The sequence below is a fragment of the Panthera tigris genome, chromosome B2 (assembly GCF_018350195.1).
Source record: "Panthera tigris isolate Pti1 chromosome B2, P.tigris_Pti1_mat1.1, whole genome shotgun sequence".
Classification (NCBI taxonomy): Eukaryota; Metazoa; Chordata; class Mammalia; order Carnivora; family Felidae; genus Panthera; species Panthera tigris.
The window spans coordinates 73,104,944-73,129,205 of NC_056664.1; the positions used below are offsets into that span (position 1 = coordinate 73,104,944).

The 24,262-nt window shown below is 36.7% G+C and overlaps 1 long non-coding RNA gene and 1 other non-coding gene across 5 annotated transcripts in view; one reads left to right on the plus strand and one right to left on the minus strand.

Annotated features, from left to right (window-relative positions):
* LOC102962755 overlaps positions 1 to 24,262 on the plus strand; it is a 260,546-nt gene that overhangs the window by 95,075 nt on the left and 141,209 nt on the right. The gene's annotated exons all lie outside the window — the stretch shown is intronic.
* On the minus strand, positions 10,454 to 10,560 carry LOC122238992. The gene has a single exon (XR_006218113.1). It is a non-coding gene; the product is annotated as a U6 spliceosomal RNA (small nuclear RNA).

Genomic DNA, 24,262 nt, shown 5'->3' on the forward strand with positions numbered 1-24,262 from the left:
TATGCCTTCTTATCTATGGGTTAGTCTTATCTAACAAATATATTTAATTTAGAAGGCATTATCTGCCCCAGAAAAGTCTGATGTAAGGTCAACCTTTCCTCCCTCTCTCACCCCTGTTAATACCCAGCTCCCTTCCTATGCCATGTTTGTTGTGCTCCCAAGGAAGACCCCTTCTCCCCACTTCTCCATTTGTCCCAGACTCTGGCAAGGTTAATTGTTGACATGAGAGTATTGTCCAGAGGCACAGTGATCATTGAACTCAGTGACAGATCTGATTAAGAAAGAGGAAGACAACTCTTTCTGAGTTGTGTGGCCTGTGGGCAGGGTCCACAATGCAATAATGGAAAGGGAAATGGGTTTGGAGCCAATCAGACCTGGGTTAGAATCCTGGTTTACACAGACAAGTCTTTTAAACTTGAATGTCAGTTTTCTCATCTTTAAAATGCACCTCATAACACCCACCACAAGGAACTTCTGGATAAACTAAATAAAAGGGTCAATCTTCCTTACCTCTCCTGCTTAGTTTCATCCCTTCTATCTTCCCAGGCCCTCTTTCATCCCGTATCTGACACATAGACAAAACAATTAGTAGCTGTTAACTGAATGAATTAGTGTGAGTATGCTAATAAATAGATCATGTTTGTAAAATGTGTATAGTGAAATCCCCTTTGTGACCAGCCCAAATTCTTGCTGTGCATAGAGATTTCCTTAGGCTCCAGAATTCCCCAGATGGACAGCAAGAGGGATACAGGTAAGATGAATGCTACTGTTGTTTTTTATGTGCATCAGTGTATATATTACACATCAAGTAGATTTGTGCATAGGGTAGATTTATACAAATTTTCTATTTCTAGGAAAGAGTTTCTCACATTATACTCTTCTGTGCTTACTTTTTAAAAATGCCTTAAATAGTGTGGCCTCTGCCAACCTCTCCATCTCATTTCCTGCCATCTTGCCTCCCTTCTGGTACTCCAACACCTTCTAAATTATATTTTACATAATTCAAAAGTACTGCTACCTTCTCAGTGCCTCTGCATAAGTCATTTCTTCATTAGATTCATCTTTCCCTCAATCCCTCCATCCACTATCTATTAACTAATCCTTTACTCAATGGTTACTTCTGGGAAGACTTTCCTAAAATCACCTCCTCCCTTTTCATGGTTCTTTGGACTTTTCCTTTCTTGCCTACCATATTTATATAATCTTACTGCCTGCTAGTTTGTTGCTGTCTTCCCTTCTGAATTCTCATCCTCATGAGAGCAGAGTCAACATCTTTTCTGTGCTCTTCTGTGTCCCTACAGTACTCCACATTTCCTGGCACATAGTAAGTACTTTAAAAATATGTGTTGAAGGAATGAATGAAGAGATAAAGGAACTTCTCAAATTCACATTTTTTTCTCCTCTTAAGGTAATGCTCCTATCAGTAAGAAATGGTTTGGTATATTTCCCACAGGGTCATTTTATATATTTGGAGAACTTGGAGATGACTATTTCTATCTTAGGCTTTGGTGTCCAATATTGTTAGACAATTACTCATAATAAAATACAACCAAACTTCCAGTGGGCAAATAGAAGAATTATAGGAAGAAACACCCTTTTTAAACAGGCAAGTTCCTTGAGTCATTCACTTCTAATGATCAGCAGAAGCAATTTTTTTTATTGGCCCCAATTTTATTACATCTACCCATGATTTTTCAATAAGGATCCAACTATATACCTGTGATTTCCTTCTTGGAATCTTTATGATGTTGTAGACGCAGGTATACTCCTTCAGTAAGTATAAAATGATTCATAATATAACATCACAGAATGTTTGACAAAGAAAATAAAAGGTAACTAGAGTTCAGTTGCTTAACTGGTGTTACTAGGTTACTATTCAGTAAACTTCCCACTAATCTTGAGCCTCTGATGTTTTCAATTCTATTTAACGAGGATTGGAGCTACCTTGATGTGTCTAGCCCTATAATTTATTAAGAGTCTGGCCATAAAGGTGGTTATTCATAATAACAGGAGGCTGAGTATGTTTTTTTTAAACCCTACAGCTAGAGAAATGGACCAAATTATCAGGAAGGACAGTGATAGGAAACTTTGACTGACTTATTTTGATAATTTTTTTTCTTAGTATCTGACTGCATGCAATTTTTCACAAGACTTACCTACCAACATAAATTGGTAATTTGCTGCCTATTCATGGTATTAACATTTTTGACCTGTTAGACACATGTATTTTGCCTCTAAATGTTTTTGTTTTGTTTTAATTTTTTTTTAACGTTTATTTATTTTTGAGAAGAGAGAGAGCATGAGCGGGAGAGGAGAGAGAAAGAGGGAGACACAGAATCTGAAACAGGCTCCAGGCTCTGAGCTGTCAGCACAGAGCCCGACGGGGGGCTTGAACTCACGGACCGTGAGATCATGACCTGAGCCAAAGCCGGATGCTTAACCGACTGAGCCACCCAGGCGCCCCTTGCCTCTAAATGTTTTTTAACACAGGTGGAAGAAAATTAAATGGTATGTTTTTCAATTGTTCAAGTTTGTGTAATGGCAACATAGCTTTCCCAGAAATGTAAGAATCACCCACAGACTATCATAAAACATAAATATTAAGTGATGTAAATGGAACATAAGAAATAGCTATGGACTTTGATCTTCATTTAGGCCTCATAGAGCTGTCAAAAAAAAAATAAGAGAAACTGTTAGTAAATAAGAAGAGTCATTTATTTATTCAGGCAGGAAATCCTATGTATGTTTTAAGCAGCTAATATGTGTCGGGGATAGCACTGGGAGAAAGGGGGGGCATGGAATTAAAACTGTGGAAATATAAAGTTCACAAGGTGCTGAACTCTGGGAGTCAGACCCCTAAATTAAATACTTATAGTAATGTTGGGCAAGTGCTTTCATACATAAGCAAAGGACTAAGAGAATACAATGGGAAATTCTAATGCTTCCTGGAGGAGTTCAGAGGGGCTTCAGAAAGCAGGTAGCATTGAATAGGTGGATGCATATTTCTCCACCAAAATCTCCATAGGGTATTGAGGCAATCCACTGCACTGCTGAGCTGAAAGGTTTTGAAAGAAAATAAAATACATCAGAGGACAGATTGCTATTATAAATTACCTTGAAGTAAGCCCTTTTCAGTGGACCTTAGGTTCCTACAACTAACTCCGAGGTAATATTAACAACCACAGCAATTACTAGTGGTATTACTAACATCCATTCACGATCTGTTATTAAAAATTATCATTTGGGGCACCTAGGTGGCTCAGCCAGTTAAAAGTCTGACTCTTGATTTCGGCTCAGGTCATCATCTCACAGTTCGTGGGATCAGGCCCCATGTAGGACTTAATGCTGACAGCACAGAACCTGCTTGGGATTCTCTCTCTTCTCTCTGTCCCTCCCCTGCTTTCTCTCTCTGTCTCTCTCTGTCTCTGTCTTCTCTTTCTCAAAAATAAATAAACATTAAACATAAAAAAATAAAAAAATAACCTTTAAAAATTATCATTTACTAAATATTAAGAATCTATAGCATTTAATGTTAGGTACCAATCTCATTTAATTTCTATAGCCAAGTGATGAAAATATTATCCCCATTCTACAGATGAAGACTTTGAGATGAAGGGAGGTTAATTGTCTTAAGGTTATACCGTCAGGAGTAGTGGAATGAAGATTCAAAGTAGTCTGACTTCAAGGTGTATGTTTCTACTTCTTACTTCAAGTCCAGGGAAGTATTCGAGAAATAAATTAAGGTTTTAAAGGCACGAGACCGATAAGATGACAGATTTCTTCAGTTAACAGTGAAAATATATGATTCACTGAGTCAAGAGGCAGAAGCAGAATGTACCTGGAAGTGGTAAACATGGTTCTTTATCCTGGAAAACTTCAAACATCAAAAAAAACAACAGAAAAAGCATAATATAATGAAACAAGTGCATGCATTCACCACCTGCCTTCAACAATTACCAACATTTTGCCAATTCTTTTTTCATCTTCACCTAACTCTTTTTTTACTTGAGTATCTAAATGCAAATCCAGATAGCAAATTTTTTTTTCTCTTTTAAATACTTCAATATGCGTCTCTATCTGATAAGGATATTTTCCTTCTATTACCATCATAGATATATTTGAAAGCATTATTTTCTTTAAATACAAAATATGATACCACTGAATATTTTCAAACTTAAAATGTAGCCTCTATAAGAACAAAATAACAAAAAAAACTTTAGCTCTACTATTTAGATATATAAAGTCATGTTGACATCATTAATCAAATCACATGCAATTGAAGTAATTCTGAATCTGTGCTTGCTTCGGCAGCACATATACTGAAGTAATTCTGAATGATCAACTTTTTATCATTTAGGCACACATAACAGAATCTATAGGTGTAAGAAAGCAGAAATCCTTCATTGGCTCAAGATGAATGAGGACATGTATTGAATAATGATATGCAACTTAAAAATGTGTCTTATGAAAATACATGGGACAGAATTTAAAAGTCCTGCTCTTTACATCTATTAGACAAGAAGAAAATGTACAAACACAAAGAAATTAGTGCCAGAAAACATAGATTTGAGTACTCATTCAGCTATATATAATAAAAAGAACCAAAGAGCTAGAATGAATTTAATTAGACGTTTATCCTAGTCAATACCTATATCAAGTATACATGTGTCATTTTCATAAGCAAGTCACTTTTCCTCTTTCAAAACCATTCAGCTATAATGCTTATTTCACATTCACCCTCAGCCCAGCTGTCTAGACCAAAGTGTCAAGTCATTATGTTAAGCAAGAAGCCAGGCTCTAATAAATACAATAGAATCATGATAAAAATGATCCTTAGTTAAATGATTTACTGGCCCAACCATTTAACTAAGCACAAAGAAAGTTAAGCATAAAATACAACTTTGCCAGAATACACAATAGAGCCTTCATAAGAGATATTGAGGCTGGGTCTACAAAAATTTAGCCAAACTGGGCTGGAAAGAAAGCAAAAATTTAAAGCAATAACAAAACAACAACAACAACAAAACCCACGTCTCATTAGCCATAGCTTGCCAGTAACTCCACTAGCAGCTAGAATCCCTAGCATTTTCCTCCATTGATCTTGAGGCCAACTTTTCAAACAACCCTATTCCTGAAAGGCCCCAGTGAAAGTCAACTCCTACAGACATGCTGACTCAGTTAAGAAAGGCCAGCCAAGCACCACTGAGAGCTCACCTGGTTGAAGGATCCACGAGCTGGTCAGTTCACTTCTGATGTGAGAGAAAGAACAGTTCATTTCTTCTCTAATTAGATACTAGCAAACTAAATGAGTAGATTCATAGAAGTAGGCTATCATTTTGCCACCTGGATGAGAAAACGAGAGATGCCAGAGATATGATTCTTCAGCAAATTGGCTACAGCTGCCAAATTGCAGATTTGGACAGCCCAAGACAGCAACTATATAACAGAATATCTGTGTTAGACCTAAAATTTTCCTGAAACATGTTTTTATATATCTTATGTTGCAATCATCAGGTATGTCGGGGTATATGCTAAGAAGTGCCCATTAGCTATTACTTGGTCTTTCTAACTGGATTGCCCTAGTGATAGAGCACTGAAAAGAGTGATTCATTTAAGGTTCATAGCTTGACTTTTTGTGCCTCAGTTTATTCATCTGTAAAATGAATGAGATAGACTAATATCTGTCTAGAAGTACCTTCTATGGGCGCCTGGGTGACTCAGTCAGTTAAGCATCTGACTCTTGATTTCAGCTCGGGTCATGATCTTATAGTTCATGAGTTCGAGCCCCATGTCAGACTTGCACTGCTGACAGTGCAGAGCCTGCTTGGGATTCTGTCTTTCTGTCCCTCTCCCCAACTCTCTCAATATAAACAAACAAATTTTAAATAAATAAATTAAATAAATAAATAAATAAATAAATAAAGTAGCTTCTAGTATTGAGCTGAACATAACATAAATAAGAAAATGCATTTTAAGTTAAAAATGCAAAGTATAATTTTTATCGTGGATGATTTTCCTCTTTAAGCTATTTTTTGTTCTTGTTTTCTTTGTGTTTTGTACCTACCTTTGTAGTACAAGAATGCTTCATATTTTACACACAAAAGAAAATTGGTCAGATGTAATGGTAAAAACAGAATCAGATGTTAATCTACAAAAGTACTTAACTCTTTGAGGTCAACTATATTCTAAGTAACAACCTCAAAGAACATGTAAGTAATGAACAAAATGAACTGTGATTTCAAGAAATAGATCATTTGCAACCTTCTTGGGTCTAGTATTTGTAAACTTCTTTTTGGACTTCAGGAAAAGGTTGCAGCAAAAGAAATTGTTTTTGTACGTATCACATGTTGATTTTAGGCTCCACTGAAGAATATGATTAGAGTTTGGCTCACAAATTGTTGACAGAAAAATTGTTTTAATATTTTATTTGGTAATTTTTATTAGTGAAAAGTATGAAGGTAAGGAAGATTAATGTCCTTTCTGTGTTTTATATATCCCTCCCTATTCTGTCCTTGTATATATATATCAGGGAAGGATGTGGGATAAATAGGAGGAAAGCTTTATTTAAAAAGGACTATTTTTTCTGGCCAATTTTCAATCTCATCTAAATTCCTAAGAAAAGAAGATGTCTTCTGTGGAACTGCTACTTTGTAGACAGTTTCTGCTGTGATTTCAGAACAGCATAGTGATTTAGGGTGTTTACTCTGAAATCAAAGTTACTGAGTTGCTGTTTCTGCTCCACCACTTACTAGGTATTTGACAGAGAACAAATTATGTAACTGTTCAGTTTTTGCGATCTGGTCCATAGAATGGGAATAATGTGGAATAGTTATGAAGGTTCAATGAATTAATACATAAAGTGCTTAGGACAGAGTAATTGCTCAGTAAGTTTTGCTTATTACTTTCAGATATATCGCACATTAAAAAAAAAAACCTTTATTTGGCATGGCAAGTACTTTAATCTTCTTTGCTATGTTTGAAAACAAAAGATGCTTAAAGTAAAAAGAGAAAGAAAAAAAAAAAGAATTCTACTAGCTGCAGAAGAAACCAGATTTTAAATCTTACTTAGAATTGAAAAGGAAGACTCCTGATAAGAGAAGACCTAGTCATGCCAGAAGAAAAAATTGCCCATGAAACTTTTTCTTTCATGCTCATGAAACTTGAACTATTGCTAACAGAGGCCACCTTGGGAAAGCAGGACCCTGCAGGCATTGGTGTAGATGCAGTCCTTTTGGAGAACAGCCCAGGGATACAAATCAAAACTAGCCAGCTTTCATTCTCTGTAATTTAGTGAGCAATTCTTGGGAACCTAAGTTCTAATAAATTAGTCAGGAAGGGAATAATCTCTATCATATTCATAAAAATGGTCATTGTAATACTATGTATAATCATAAAAAAGTAAGAAATGACCTAAATATCCCATGAGAGAATGTCTTATTGATGAAATATTGTATCATTAATAAACTTGTACATATAACTTTAGCAGTATAAAAAATAAAGCTTAATATTAAGAGAAATGGGGGCTTAAAAGTGTATATACCGTATTACTGTAACTGTGCAACACATATTTATAGGTATTTTATGTGATTATATAATTACAGGCAATAAGGGAATTGGGAGAAAACAACCGGGTTTTGTCTGGAGCAATCAAGAGTAAAATTTCTTTGAATTGTTCTATATTGGTGTTTAAAGAATAATACAAAATTAAAACACAAACACATATGAAATATAATGCTAAAACTAATCAAGGAATTTATGTTTTAACAAACTGATAGTTTATAGATGGATTTCATTAATTCTTGGAGGATTTTTTACTGCCTTTCTGCTGGTATTAACACTATTCGTAAAACAATGTGCATTTAATTTGTGTGATAGGATACCTATGTTATGACTTGGCAGGTTTGAAGTGAGAAAATATTTTGTTAATTGTTCAACAGTTAATAACTATAAAGATTGGGAGGCAGAGTAGAAACGAAGATTATTAAACACCTACTATGCAATATGTAAGTTTTAAAAAATTTGACTTTTCATTGGAAATACTACAAGAAAATTATGATTAATAATACCAAAGTACAAAAATTTATCCAATACCACTCTGGTCAGGCTGAATGCTAGCCGCTAGGAATTTCATAAAACCACAAATGTACACTGAAAAGAGTATGTGTTCAGTCATAAATGGATCCTGAATTCCCTCACTGCTAACTTACTTCAGCAACAAATTTCAGCCTTATTCTCAGAAACATGACCTGGCAAAGCACACCTGAGCTGGGTAGACCCAAGGATTGGACAAGCCATCTCATGGCAGAAACCAGCAAAAGACCAACATGAGACCAAGTGACTCCTCCTCCCAATATCAAGGGAAATCATAAGGATAAACAGACACCATCTTGGGAAGGAAGAAAAGAAAGAGAGAAGCCACCATAATAAGGACTCAAACTTAGAACTCATAGGAATATTTACCTCAAAAAGAGATCTGAAATCTAAACAGACTATAAACTAGAGGAGGCAGAGAAACCATTAGCTGACAATACTTGTCTCTTTCCTTGCCACCCAGAGGAGTACAGTGGGGGTGAGGTGTTTATAGGAACATTAGATAGGTGATAGAAAATAGGACAAATTCTCTTTGTTTAAGCTGCATATGAATACCTTTGTACATTGTAGGGTGGTCCTAAAGCAGAAAATACATTTTACTATTCTACTTCTCCCACATTAGAAATTAGGACATTTGGTTATACAAGAAATGACACTGAATGAATAAATCATAAGAGTTGAATGAAGCAAAGAAGTGTCCTAATTCATCATCCTGATTTAAGGTAGACTCACATAATTAAGCCCAGAAACCTTTAGCATGGGGACCTGAAGCATTTATAGTGGGATTTGCTCTTGGTCTGTTGTGGTGAGGAGGCAGAACAGTCAGTCACTCTCCACCAAGCCTATCCTTTCCTTTCTTTCCTTTCATTTTGACTTGCAGGCAATTATTATTATTATTATTATTATTATTATTTTTACTATTAATAAATTTCTGCCCTTCCTCTCTCCACTCCTCATAGGAGGGACTGATATCATCCTGGGTCTGAAGTGCCAAGAGGTGCAAGCAGTTACTAGAACTTAGTGACAGAGGGCAGAGACGGAGAGACCATGTGGAAAAGGCTGTTGGCAAGAGCTTGGCCTACAGTAGACAGATGCAGCCTACCCACAGTGAACTCATCCTTGAGCTCCATAACTGGCATCAGAGGTTAAGGGAGTCTATTAATGCAGGTCAGACTCTTGGAGAAATGGCAGGGTAGAGCCTGGATCTGAAGAAGCAAATAAACAAGATACAAAAATAATTGGGATTGATCCCTCAACTTCAGGGTGATGGCTACCGCTAATCCATAGGCACCTCTCTATGTAAATTGGAAAAATGTAAGTTGTAATGGATGTTGGACTCAGATTTATTAGTACACATAACTGTGCTTTTGTGAGAATTATAAAAAGACTATCCTTCTTCCAGGAAATATAGCCCAATGCCAGAGTGCAAAGCTTGGAAAGCAGATAGTGGGCTGGATTCCAGTCCCCATTGACCCCCCTTGGCTGAGAAATCTAACCAAGAATACCAGGAGTCAACCCTAATTGATGTGAGCCAACTTAAGTAAAGACATCTCCTTGTCAGAGCTATTGGTTCAGTGGTGGGTGCAGAGCCTAGCCCAAGCCAATCTGCATCTGACTATCCCCTGATTATAGCCAGTGGTTCAAGGGTAGGCACATGTCTTGATAGAAATGAAGTTCAGGACTTTAAGTCTGTGACTGCTCAAGAAGTTCTTTCCCCTACCCCAGAAATAAATGAGGAAGCATGTGGCCCTGGGAGATTATAAACCATAATGGAAGCCAGCCTAAAATGAGCTTGATGCCTAGAGAGAGAAAATGGAGAAAATCATCCAGAACTCTCATAATATCACAGCGTCAGAGTCAGATTATGCCTGAAATCTGTACTTTTCAATTGCATTAGTTAATAAATCTCCTTTGTTTTTAAGCTAGATAGAATTGGGTTTTCTTTTGCTTGCAGAGATTTATAGTTCTTCTTGCCCTCCCATTCGGACAATGCAGGTTTATTCAACTTCTTCATTTCCCAACCATTTGGAACCAGGAAAAAAAAAAAAAAAAATCTATTCAACCCAAACTGCATCTTCAGCTCAAACCAGATTGATTTTCTTTTTTTTTTTTTTTTCAATATATGAAATTTATTGTCAAATTGGTTTCCATACATCACCCAGTGCTCATCCCAAAAGGTGCCCTCCTCAATACCCATCACCCACCCTTCCCTCCCTCCCACCCCCATCAACCCTCAGTTCTCAGTTTTTAAGAGTCTCTTATGCTTTGGCTCTCTCCCACTCTAACCTCTTTTTTTTTTTCCTTCCCCTCCCCCATGGGTTTCTGTTAAGTTTCTCAGGATCCACATAAGAGTGAAAACATATAAAATATGGAACGCTTCACGAATTTGCGTGTCATCCTTGCGCAGGGGCCATGCTAATCTTCTCTGTATCGTTCCAATTTTAGTATATGTGCTGCCGAAGCGAGCACAAACCAGATTGATTTTCAACCATTCCTATATCTCTGCCCTTATTCTTATTTACTTAAAAGTGCCTGCAAAATTCTTTTGTACATCCCAAGTCATGTTTTCTTTCTGACACAATCCTTAGCATAATTGCTATTGAAATGTCTTTTATATCATCTATTGAAACAATTATATTTGCATTTGTACACATTGCCTCCTCTGATACCTACCCAATGTATCTTTTTCATACCCACAGTTGGATTTTCTTTTGGTTTTTGCATATTTTGCATTTAGCTTTCTTGCACACAAGTGTGAAGCTACAATAGCTTATTAGAGATACTGCTATAAGAAGAAATAAAAAACAAAACTGAAGTATAGCAACTCAAGAATTGGTCAGTTTTAACTATCAAGAGCTATAGTACAAAAATAGATTAAAATGTGGCAGCCCTAATCTCTGTACTGATCAGAGCTTGTCTGACTCCTTACAACAACCTTTTAACCAGCTTCCCTATACATGATCTTGACTTCACCTGCATACCACCCTCAAGAAGTTAACAATTACCTTCCTGATTGGAAAGGAACTGGCATATAATAAAGCTTCAGTAGACATTGGTACGGTTCTTGCTTTACAGAATTGTGTTCAGGGATTTCTGCTTTCCTTACTTTCTCTTCCATGCCTTACAGTTTACTTTCCAGCATCTTCTTAACACAAGTGTTTTTTCTACCTGTGTCCTTTCTACATTTCCCTCCTCTACCTGAAATGTTTTTTCAGCCTGTCTTCCATAAACTTCCCAGCTTTACTTGGGCAATTCCTATTCAGGTTTAAGTCTTTCTTTCTTTTTTTTTTTTTTTTTTTTTTTTTTAACATTTATTCATTTTTGAGAGACAGAGACAGAGTGCAAGTGAGGGTGGGGCAGAGAGAGGGAGACACAGAATCCAAAGCAGGCTCCAGGCTCTGAGCTCTCAGCACAGAGCCCAATTTGGGGTTCGCATTCACAAACTGTGAGATCATGACCTGAGCTGAAATCAAGAGTCGGATGCTTAACTGATTGAGCCACCCAGGCACCTCTTAAGTCTTTCTCACCTGTCACCCACTCCAGGAAAGCTTCCCCTTTCACTCTTCTGGAAGTTGCTCTTCCTTTGTGATCTCTTTTTTGTTCTGCCCCTTTAATCTGCCATGCATATGTATTTATACATGGACTTGCCTGTTAGATTGAGCTGCATGACAACGGGGACCATTTCTTACTTCATTTTGTATCTCTATGACCATCAGAGAGAAAGAGCCAGGCTCTAAAGGGAATCCACATACAAAGGAACGTTTTTATCTCCTTAACAGTTAAGAAACCAACAACATAAGAATCTCATAAATATGGCTGAGTCAATTCAGAAAATTTTTGCATTCAAGTTAGACATTGAGTTGCTGTTAATTATGAAATGAGTAGGATTGACAATTTGAAAGTCAAACAAAATTTTCAATTAACATCTAAAACTGTAAGTGGCATTTTCGTTTTTCTAGATACCATCATAAACAGTTTTTTCCAATAGCTCACTAATCATATTCCAAATACTTTGGGCTACTGCTATGATGGTACCTTCAAAAAGAACCAACAGAGACAAAAAAAAAAAAACAAAAAAAAAAAAAACAAAAACAACTATTGCAAAGCATACTTTAAAAATATGTCATAGAAAAATTGTTGGTGAAAAGAGGTTAATTCCAAATTCTGAGGGGCTTTATTCCAAGCTGCTTGGCTCTCATCTTCGTTCAGCAGGAACGAAGGGAATTTAAAAGTGCAATTAAAAGGCATTCTGATTTTTCTTAGGATGAAGTCTTTGTAGTTGAAACCTGTCAAGAAACTCTCTCTTCCTTTTTAATTTTTTTTTCAACGTTTTTTTTTTTTAATTTATTTTTGGGACAGAGAGAGACAGAGCATGAACGGGGGAGGGGCAGAGAGAGAGGGAGACACAGAATCGGAAACAGGCTCCAGGCTCCGAGCCATCAGCCCAGAGCCTGACGCGGGGCTCAAACTCACGGACCGCAAGATCGTGACCTGGCTGAAGTCGGGCGCTTAACCGACTGCACCACCCAGGCGCCCCCTCTCTCTTCCTTTTTGAAACCATGTAAAGAATATAACTTGCTTACCCGAGGGTTTTGACCCGGCTGGCAATGAGTCTTCCTATCACCCAGACTGTTAATAATGTTAGACAGACTGGGCCCTGGACCAAAATGAGTGTCCACGGTGAGGCCAGGCATGGCACATGGTCATTGTGTGGGGACCATGCAGTCTAGCAGCAGTCCTGGTTGATCAGCTCAACTAGGGAGATATGGGGGGGTAGGGGGGTACCTAACTGATTTGGCAGGTCAACTGAAGCTGGAATCCTTCATGAACTAGGAAAACTGTTGCTGGCCTTAGGGTACAGGTGGCCCTGTATATGGGTAAAGAGTATCTGACAGAGAAAATAATGCAATGGTAGCTGTGACAGAGAAAGTTTTTTCAGAATAGAGGCAGTCAACCCTGTTTTTTATAAATAACTAGACTCTGGAGCAAAGGGAAGGAGCCCCAAAAGCCCTATAGCCAGTTGTCAGAGACCAGCTTGAGAGTAAAGAGAATACTGAAGGATGATGAACCACTGAGGCAAAAGAATGAAAGGACCAAGACTTCCACAGGGCTTAGGGCAGAGACATTGAAAACTGACCCAAACCACATTATTCTCTACTCTGATTAGTTATGTGTGTGCCCAAGATCACTAAGAAAACATGCATACAATTTTCCTAGAATGCCACTTTGATTCCTTTCAATTAATTACCCTTTTATTTCTAAAACTCTGTGTTAAAGTTACTAGAAGTTGTTCTTTAAGAGAGAGAAGAGATGCCAATTTATTTTTGATATATTGTCAGCTATAAGATGTAGACTGATTATAGAAATATTAAAGAAAAAAAAGACTGGCTTAGAACCTATAAAATATTGTACCTAGGTTCTATCAGTTCATTTCATGGTAGTGTTTGGATGAATATTAACTTGAATGAGTCATCTAGGATGCCATGTACCCTAAAAACGTTCCCTACTGATGCCTAAACAGACGTCAACCCAGATGGGACATTGATGTACCGGTAAAGTATATAAAATTATGTCAAACAGGCAAAACCTTTTTTAAGGAGGGCATGGGATATATTTTTTTTAATCCAAGTATCACACAGTGTTTAATTCTTGCCCCTAAAGAAATTAAATTTGGATGAAGTTATTATGACTTGTTCCCAATCCTTTTCTTTGAAGTTACTCAGTTTATTTTTGTGATACTCTTTACTATTACCATCACCATTGCTTTCATTTTGCAGTCTCTTAGAATTGCTGACAATCCAAGCCAATGGCCCTCAACCTAACTGCACATCAGAATTACCTGAGAAACTTTTGAAAAAATATACACCTAAAATTCAAAAGCTTAATGACATACTCTTTTGGCTAGACTGTGGAGAAAATCTCAAACATTGTTGGTGGAAATTTAAAAAATCATTCACCCCCTATGGAGAAGAGTTTGGCAATATCTATCAAAATGCCTTTTGACCCAGAAATCTGACTTATAAGAATTTACCCCAAGGTATACTGGTATAATTACGAAAAAAAAAAAAAGTTTTCACTGTTGTAAATTATTATTTGTCATGGCAAAAATTGGAAACCACCCAAGTCTATCCATAGGGGCTGGTTGAACAAACCCTGCTATGCCCAGACACAATACAGCACTATTTTACAGTAGAGCTATATAAAAAAGAATGAGGATCACCCCTGAGAATGAATATGGAGTGGAAAAAAGCAAGGTGCCAAAGAATGTGCTGTTTTTTATATATCTACACCTACATAAATACATAATTGTTTATTTTTTTCTTTTTTAAATATATTTTTTAAGTTTATTTTCAGAGAGAGAGCATGAGTGGGGAAGGGACAGAGAGAGAGAGAGAGAGAGAGAATTCCAATCAGACTCCACACTGTCAGCACAGAACCCAAAGCAGGGCTCAAACCCACAAACCATGAGATCATGACCTCAACCAAAGTCAGACGCTTAACCAACTGAGCTACCCAGTCTCCCCTATAGTTGTTTATTTTGACCAAAAAAATAAAAGCAAAAAACAAAAACAAAAAATAGAAAGGATAGATCAAAAGAATATATGTGGTTCCCTATCTGGGGTCAGCAGGAGAAGGAAGGGAGTGGTGACAGGAATTGGAAGGTACATGAGGCTTCTCTGAGTACAACGTTTTTATAGTTGTGGAAGTTTTGAGCCCTGGAAATATTTCATATTTTCAAAAATAAAATTATATCAATAATAATGAAAAAAAACTAAAATTTAATTCAAAGAGAAACAAATGAGCTCAGTTTTATATTACAATGATAACACAACTTTTAAATAACTCTTGAACGCATTTCTCTGACTGTATACCCTTAATGAGATATTTTCAAGGTAAAAAGAACAATAATATCATGAACATTACTTAGTAGGATTGTTGTTGAGTCTTAAAACTATTCTTTTGTGTGTACTGTAGGATAAAACAAATGAGTAAATATATTGGTGGTTTAAGATTCAGGGTTCTCATTGTGGGAGAAGCAATGTATAAATATGGAATGGGGAAGGTAAGGAGAAGCCCTGAAGTGTGGATTTTTAGTGGAGTTGTCATCATGAACTTATGATTTTAAAAATATTTTTAATTTTTTTGAGGAACCTCCACACTGTTTTCCAGAGTGGCTGCACCAGTTTGCATTCCCACCAACAATGCAAAAGTAGGTGATGGGCATTGAGGAGAGCACCTGTTGGGATGAGCACTGGGTGTTGTATGGAAACCAATTTGACAATAAATTTCATATAAAAAAAAGAAAGAAAATAATAATATTTTTATCTCAGATAAATATATTATATCTCAGATATATTTCCTATCTCAGTCAACCAAAGGGGCTCAGAAACAATTTCACCCAGAGGAAATGAACATTTTAGTACCAAGATCTTGGTTTTAAAACACCTATGTTCACTATTGAACAGAACCAGTGTTCCCTGGAGAAATGGTTGATTCCAGTTCAGAGACACAGAACATACAAAGTGAGCCTGGAACATCTTATGTGAGAAAACAAAGTAGTGTCCAGAAAATCATAAGTACACATCAAAAGAACAAGGCAGCAAGTATGAAGGGCCAAATGGATTTTAATGGATTTTAAAAATCCACGAGTACATGGAGGTATTGGAGGAGGGAATCTTTTCTTCACAAAAGATGCCAGCTAATAAATGTAGAAGGAAAATAAAATTAGGAAATTACCGTTTTGCAGTCTCCAGTGTGGCTCAGACAAGGGTCATCAATGCATGCTGAAAGTCCTGCTGAAAGTGTGTTCAATATAATATTAACACAGTATCAAAATATCATCCCATACATTATTTATTAATTATAAAGGGAAGAGGACACTTTTAAAATAATAGAAAAAAAATTGGTAGACATAATCTTAACCTAGTGACCAAACTTAGCACAAAACTAGCATATGTTATGTGCTGGAGTGATACAACGGGATGGGCACAATAGAACCTGTGTCGTATTCTTACTGAAAAGGCTTAACCTGACTCTAATCGTGAGAATAAGATTCAGACACGTTCCACAAAACAATTACCCTAAACTCTTCAAAAATGGCAATTTCATGAAAGGTATAACATAGGTAGAAAAATGCTTTGCACTAAAAAATTCTAAAAAACAGGACAACTAAATACAAGGTGTGTAATCTGTGATTGGAGTCCAGATTTTTTTAATTAGCCAAAAAGTACATTACTAAAAAATAAAACAGGCGAAAAATTACTAGAACAATTGAGACAATTTGAATATGGACTGGTCATCATATTCACTGGAGTATAAATCTTTTATTTTAAATCTTTTCCTTTACAGGCACCTGGGTTTCTCAGTTGGTTAAGTGTCCAACTGTGGCTCAGGTCATGATCTCATGGTTTGTGGGTTCAAGCTCTGCATCAGGCTCTGTGCTGACAGTTCAGCTTGGAGCCTGAGGTCTGCTTCAGATTCTGTGTCTCCCTCTCACTCTCTGCCCCTCCCCCATTTGCCCTCTGTCTCTTTCTCTCAAAAATAAATAAAAATTTTTTAAAAAATAAAATAAATCTTTTCTTTTAGAACTCAAATGATATGATTTGTGTGCAATGGGTATCAAAGTTTCAATGATCAAACATTAATATTTAAACATAGCTATTCTACAGCATTTCATTTAATACTTTTAACACTGGTTAGAGTGTTTTATATCATAATGAAAATATAGTTTCAAGTGTAGAGATTGTTTTACATTTGGTAAACATAAAAGCTGAGGCTTATATGATTTCTCCGTTTCTCTCTCTGCCCAATCAACTTAGAATAATTGTTTTACAGCTAGTCAACCACATAAAAACTCGCCACAGAAAGCAAATTAAAAAGTAACCACAACCAACAAACCAAAGAAGAAAGTAAATTGAAACAATTCATGCATATGGACAAGGGCCTTGACTTTTTAATCATTCTTTTCCTGTAATAATTAGCACAAGGCCTTTTATAGGACTGGTGCTTGTCATAGCTCAAGACTCAGCCAGTTAACTAACGGTACAGGGTACAACATGGGGATACAATTTCCAGGACATGGAATAAAACAGAAAAGCACTAATGATGACTAGAGCACAGAAGAGAGCTCCCAGTGATAGATGCTACATCCCAAAGTGTGGGTCAAGCACGATAAAGACTTGGTGCTCAACTGTCCCCCTTTTTTTGTATACCTTCGGCAGACATCAGTTTTTCATTGCCATATTGTTTCCCATTGTCTCGCTATCTCTTTCAGTCTACCACTTTTCAGAGTCACCACAAATAATAAATAAAAAATGCATTTCATATGAAATTTTAAAAAGACTGCAGTTTGAAAATTCTGTTTCAGATTAGGCTAGAGTTGCAAGCGGAGGAGGGGCCATATTCCCACAGCTTTGGGAGGAAGCTTGCCAGGCTGTCAACCAGACAGGGATGAACAATGCTCAGTAACTTTCAATTAGAAAGTTAACTAAAGTATGGAAGAGCAGCAAAAAACAGTTTCCTTCTACATTGCAGAACATATCATGTCCTCAAAACATAATATGCCAAATGCTTGTCTGGTTGCAAACTGAGTAAGAGCAAGAGGGCTGCTCCCATTTCAAAAAGGCAAGCTACTGATTGGGATAACAGAAAGTGAGTCTGAACCAGATGGCTACAAAGAAGTTTTCCTGGGGCTTGGTGGTATCTGCTAACCTGTGGTGTTTGAAATACCTTCAACGGAATTCTTGATTGTGGTTTCCCTGACTCCCTTATAAATAACACCCATGCTTTTCCACTCTGAAATTCTACCATTATCAATTTTCTTTCAAAACTAGTCTTTCAAGAACAAGATAGGGCATACAGTAAAGCAGTTTGAAATTACATGTAAAATGACATGTTTTTGAGAAATGTGTATGCAGCACTTTTTGTTTGCAAAATATTTTTTATTGCAAACATTCTATATAATAATTCTTCCTAGTTATTCAGGGTCTGGCTCACCCTTAAATTACCTATGTGAAAAACAAGACAGGTAAATTTGATTTGAGTTAGCTGAACTTTGCATGCCTCCTAGCCAATGGAAATTGAAAAAGCTTGCACAAATTATGCAATAAAATCAATCATCCAGTCATGATTAAAACCTTCAGCCTCTAAAGCTGTAGCTCAACTCATTGAACCATTCAGCCTTCATAAGGATTTTATTACTTTGTAATATATTCATTTTTTTCTTGAAAAAATTAAAGTCTGCCTTTCAGCTTCCATGGTAAAGTGTATAGTTGTCAAAATTACAGTTGTTGACTATTTGAGAAATAATGAGACCATTTATTTGCTCTGTGTCTTCTCTCTTTTATATTCCTGATATTGCCATCTTTTTTCTCACAACTTTTAAATATAAACATGCCCAAGATTCTTCAATTTTATGAACTCTCCTGATTCTATGACCCCATCGATGTATTACTTTATTATTCCTTCTCATTTCAGTCAAACTTCACAGTCTTAATTCTGGCACTACCCAATAACTTTTCAATCCACTGAACTTTACTCTGTGCCCCAACCAATCAACTGATAAGTTATGTTCAAGTGTATCAATAGATCTCCATCTTGAATAACTAAAACTTTATACCAATTGCTGTACAGCATAGTGCCTATAGAATTGTACTGTAATGTGCACTTTAAAACTTGTTAATAGAGAAGCCCCTGGATGGCTCAGTCAGTTAAATGTCTCACTCTTGACTTCAGCTCTGGTCATGATCTCACAGTTCATGAGATAGAGCCCCACTTCCAGCTCTGCACTGTCAGCACGGAGACTACCTGGGATTCTCTCTCCCTCTTTCTTTGCCCCTCCTGGTTCACTCCTGGGCCCTCACTCTCTCAAAATAAAAAAATAAACATGAAAAAAAAATTGTTAGTAGAGTAAATCTCATTCCAAGGTTGTTTTTTTTAAATTAAAAAACAATAAAATAAAGAGTTACAAATAAGTTTAGAGGTGACAGATATTACCTTGATGGTACCGATGTCTTCCCAGGCATATACACATGCCCAAACCCCTAAAATCATATACATTAAAAATGTGAAAATTTTCATATATCGGTTATACTCACTAGAGCTGTTTGGGAGAAGTATATCTTATAACCTTAATTATTTCCGACTCCAAACGGCACTTTAAGACTTCATTCATCTTTCTGGATCTGACTGATGCATCAGACTTTGTTGAGTTCTCTTTCTTGGCTCTCTGTTTTTGCCTCTGTCCATTCTTTTTTCTCTCTTTCATGAACTCTGCCTGATCTGTATCTCTTCAAAATGTTGGAGTTTCTGACTTCTATCCCTGGTCCACTGCTTTTCTTACGGTAGAGCTTCTCTTTGGACTGTCCTCCACTCTCAGGATCTTAACTATCTCCTGTATGCTGGTGATTTCCAAAACTAAATCCCTATCCATGATCTTTCCTCCAGATTTCAGACTTATATTTACAAATGCCTGTTAGACATTTACAATCTTGTGAAATCCACTAATATTCAAAGTACAATTTACCCTCAATCCTGCTCCTTTTATATTTCATGTCACTTAATGAATCCATATTTACCAAATCTTAAATCTGAGAGCTCTGCTAGCCTTCTCCTTGCCCTTACCTTCCATGTTCAATTAATCAACAAGTCCCTGAAATTATATGTCTTAAATATTTATTAATCTTCTCTTCTCTGCATCTACTATCACTAACATAGTTTGGTTGTCTCTGATCATTTTAATTCTGTTCTAGTTGAGTTTCTTGTTTCTAGTCTTGACTTCTTCAAATTTGTTCAGTGCACTAAAGCCACAATAACCAATGTAAAACAAAATATGACAACCATTCCCCTTCTTACAGTCCAAAAGTTTCCCTATGGCTTACAGAATAAAGTCCAAGCTTATAAGGGTGGCAAAAAGGACTTTTATAACCTGGCTTCAATCTACCATTGCCAAAAAAGATGCCTGCTTCACAATTTATTTAGCAATACCAAATGTTTATAATTTCCCATCCACATGGAACATTATCAGGCCTTACCTCTTGGTTCTGTCTGGAACACTCTTCTGGTCTTTACCCTGTAGCAGTCATTAGTACCATTCACCACTATTTTGAAATATTCTCCTCTGGGTACATGGTAGGATTGTACTCCCTACGCCACTGAGGTTAGCCACAATCACGTGATTTGTTTTGGCCAGTGAAAAGTGAATAAACAATGTGTGTCACATCAAAGCATAAGCCATTATGGAGCAAATGTATGATTTTCTATCTTTCTTCCTCCTGTCATGGCAACTAGCAACATTCCAGATGATGGACTGTCAGTTTCAGTCCCTGAGTAAGGAAAATGTCCTGAGATGGACATGAAACATAAGGGAGCAATGATCCTGTGTTGTTTTCAGCCCTTAAGAATTTTGAGATATTTACCACTGCAGCATATTCTAACCTATCCTGATACATACTTATTCTAATTTTTTTTTATCTAATTATTACTATGCTTCAAATTTTACTTGGTTATTACTTCCTTTCAGAAAGTTTTTCTTGAATTTCTAGGGTATTTCCTTAACTATCAAGTGAGAATAATAGAGCTGCTGTAGGTTTAAAAGAATTAATTCACATAAAATACTTAAAATGCTAATTTATCTAGATGTTAACTTAATAATATGTGCCTATTTATGTGGTTGCTATTATGCCATAACTGTGTCAGTTACCTGATTTCCATTTCTTTCTATTTTTTATTTTATGTATATACATAACTCCTATATCCTTTATAAAAGAGCAATCTAGCCAATATATTTCCCCAAATATCTTTCTTTATTAAAATGCCAACATTATAATTGCCAGTTTCAGGACTAGTTATGTCCAGAATAAAAAACGAGATGGTGTAGACACTGTAGTCAGGCTCCAGCTACACTGGATAGCCAAGGTTTTTCATGCAGCTAGTATCTCTGAGCTTTAATTTCTTCAACTGTAATATAGAAGTAGTAATGTGCAAAGTTTTTTGGGAGGAGGAGGATTGAAGTAAATCACACGTACATAGAATTTAACATATCTGGTACATAGTAATTTTTCAATATGTGATTATCATTACTAGTTACTGTTATGCTTATCATCCATCATCACTAATTCTGTGGACAGGCTGTTGTTCTGGGGCTGAATAGGTTGTAACTTTGCCTTGCCTCCACTAAAATTTTAAGACTATGAGTTATCAAAGAGCAGGTATCCCCATTGCATTTTATTTATCCAGAATGCCACATATTTAGCTCAGTAAATATATATATTCAATTCAACTGACATTTTAAGCAGATGTCTTGCTTACTAACCCAAACTCATAAGTCATCATGTTGAGGACAAAGTTAGGGTTATATTTGTAGATGGCACAAATCCCAGTTCTCTCGCAGCTGGGAGACAGCCACCATTGGCATGCTACTGGTACAAAAAATTGCCCCTTCATCTGACCTGTAGGGAGTTGCCAACTATGATGTTGCTGATTGTTCACAAATACTGAGCACACATTTGTATCAGGAGAAATGAGTGTGTCTTCTGGACAATGAGATACTGGAGTACCTTATCTGCAAGGTTCAGCTGGCTGGAGAATTCAAAACATCTGGAGGTTGAAATCTCTGCTCCCCTTTTAAGGTGTGGCAACAAAGGCAAACTGCCTGAAAGTGTTTGTTGAGCTCTATATGAAGGCAACCAGTGGAATGACCGACAAAAGACTATATTATAAATTGAGGAATTCTGTCACTTACCACAGAAAACCTCATGGAAATAAATAGTAGAGAAATTTGAGAATTGGGGAAACTGGCTATAAAAGTATAATATATTTTGTATTTCATGCTTTATTTTCAGCACGGAGTGGGAACATGGGTGCTTTAAAACAATTTATAGAAACATGATAACCTGCAGACCAACCATAATGAGGAGGGAAGAAAAAAAAAGAAGAGAAACCTTCTCAGAATAATTAGATGCAGTTCAGTAAACCACACAGAAAAATTCATCCATAGGTTCTGACAAACTAGTATTGAATGAAGAGAATTTGTGATTATATTTCCATGCCACGTGGTTCAGATAAAGAAATCCTTATGATTAAAGTCACGTAAATATTATGACAGTCAACTGGAAAACAGATGATTTGTCCTTTTTGATGTGATGTCTAACTTGTTCAGTTTGCCCTTTGGATACTGTAATCATTGAAGGTATCTCAAAGATACCTGCAGAAAAGAAAACCAACGACCAGCCTTCATCCTACACAGTGAAGATATGCCATTTGGCAAGATGCCAGCCCCCCAGACCACACCAGCACTTTGGCGTATGACAATGACAATGCTGTAGACAATAAGCAGCTGAGCATCGAGTCCTGAAGAGTCCATGTGATCTTCGTGTTCTGCTTCCTTGTGCAAAGCACATTCATCTTTTACCTACCTGATCACACATAGGATCTAATTAAAGCAGCTAGCATGAAGACTTTGGATTTTATGAAAATGTTTGCATTAGCTAAAATAAATACATGCATGCATTAATTCTTTTAAAGTACCTTATTCTTTGTCTAGTTTGCATTTTGTTTATTTTGTCAGGCACAAGAAAAATTCTTTTTGGCCAAAAAAAGAAGTATTCAAAAAAAAAAAAAAGAAAAAGAAACAGTTGCTAGAACATTTTATTCAGATCTCTTCCTGAAACTTTATCTGGAAAGTCATATTAGAAAACATAACACATAATCTGCTAAAAATTTTAAAAGTGACTGGGAATTTTTATTATCAATCCTGGTGTTCTGACCAAAACTTTCTTTTCTACCTCTAAGGGCCAAATTCTGCATTGACAAATGCTTTTATTTGACAAATGCTTTTATTCATGGTTGATAAAGTTATTCCAATATTTTAGGAATTGGATGACTTTTTGGTTCATAATGATTTTGTGGGAAATGGTATTTGTGAAGAGAGTGGTGAACTGATACCTAATTTCTCCAGTGTGTGTGTGTGTGTGTGTGTGTGTGTGTGTGTGTGTGTGTGTGTTTCTGGCTTAAACAATTAAATTTTGTTGGCACCATACAAATGGTTTATTCTTTAAAAAATTTTTAATGTTTATTTATTTTTGAGAGGCAGAGTGTGAGTGGGGGAGGGGCAGAGAGAGAGACACACACACAAAATACTAAGCAGGCTCCAGGCTCTGAGCTGTCAGCACAGAGCCCAACCCCAGGCTGGAACTCACCAACTGTGAGATCATGACCTGAGCTGAAGTCAGACTCTTCACCTATTGAGCCACCCAGGAGCCCCAGAAATGGTTGATTCTTACATATATTGCTTAATGTGGCAGAATGGAAGAGGGGAAAAAAAGATGCTGGACTTCAAAATTAAACCAGGAATTGAATTCTAACACAACCTCTTACTAGTTGCTTGAAAGCTATATAACTACTCAGAAATCTGGTTTCCTGTCCTTTCCTCCCCCTCCCCCTCCCCCTCCCTCTCCTTCCCTTCTTTCTTCCTTCCCTTCCCTTCCTCTTTCCTTTCCTTTGCCCCTCTTTCTCTTTTCTTCTTCCCTGCTTCTCTCTCTCCTGCTACCTCCCTCTCTTGCTCCCTCCCTCCCTCCCTCTCTTCCTTTCTTCTTTCTTTCCTCTCTCTTCTTTAATCCCTATCTATCTATTATCTCTCTAAGCTATCTAGAACTATCTACATTAAAAGAGTATTGGGAGGAATAAGCACATGAGAGCACACTGAACCTTGCCTGGAATGTAGTAGGCCCTATATAACATTAGTTTCTGTTCATTTCACCATTTTGCCATCTGAGAAGCCCCAATTTGCTGATGAACAGAACATCTAAGTAGGCTTTTCACACTTTGACATGCATCAGAATCACCTGGAAGTCTTGTTAAACACAGATTCCTGAGCCTCACTCAGTCACCTTGGGGTAGGCCTGAAAATTTGTAGTTCTTTTTCTTTTTTTTCTTTTAAAGCACCTGTTTTAAGAAGCACTCCAGTTAATTCTTTTTTTTTTTTTTTTAACATTTATTTATTTTTGAGAGAGAGAGACAGAGCATGAGCAGGAGAGAGGCAGAGAGAGAGGGAGACACAGAATCCAAAGCAGGCTCCAGGATCTGACCTGTCAGCACAGAGCCCAATGCAGGGCTCAAACCCATTAACCATGAGATCATGACCTGAGCCAAAGTCAGACGCTTAACTGACTGA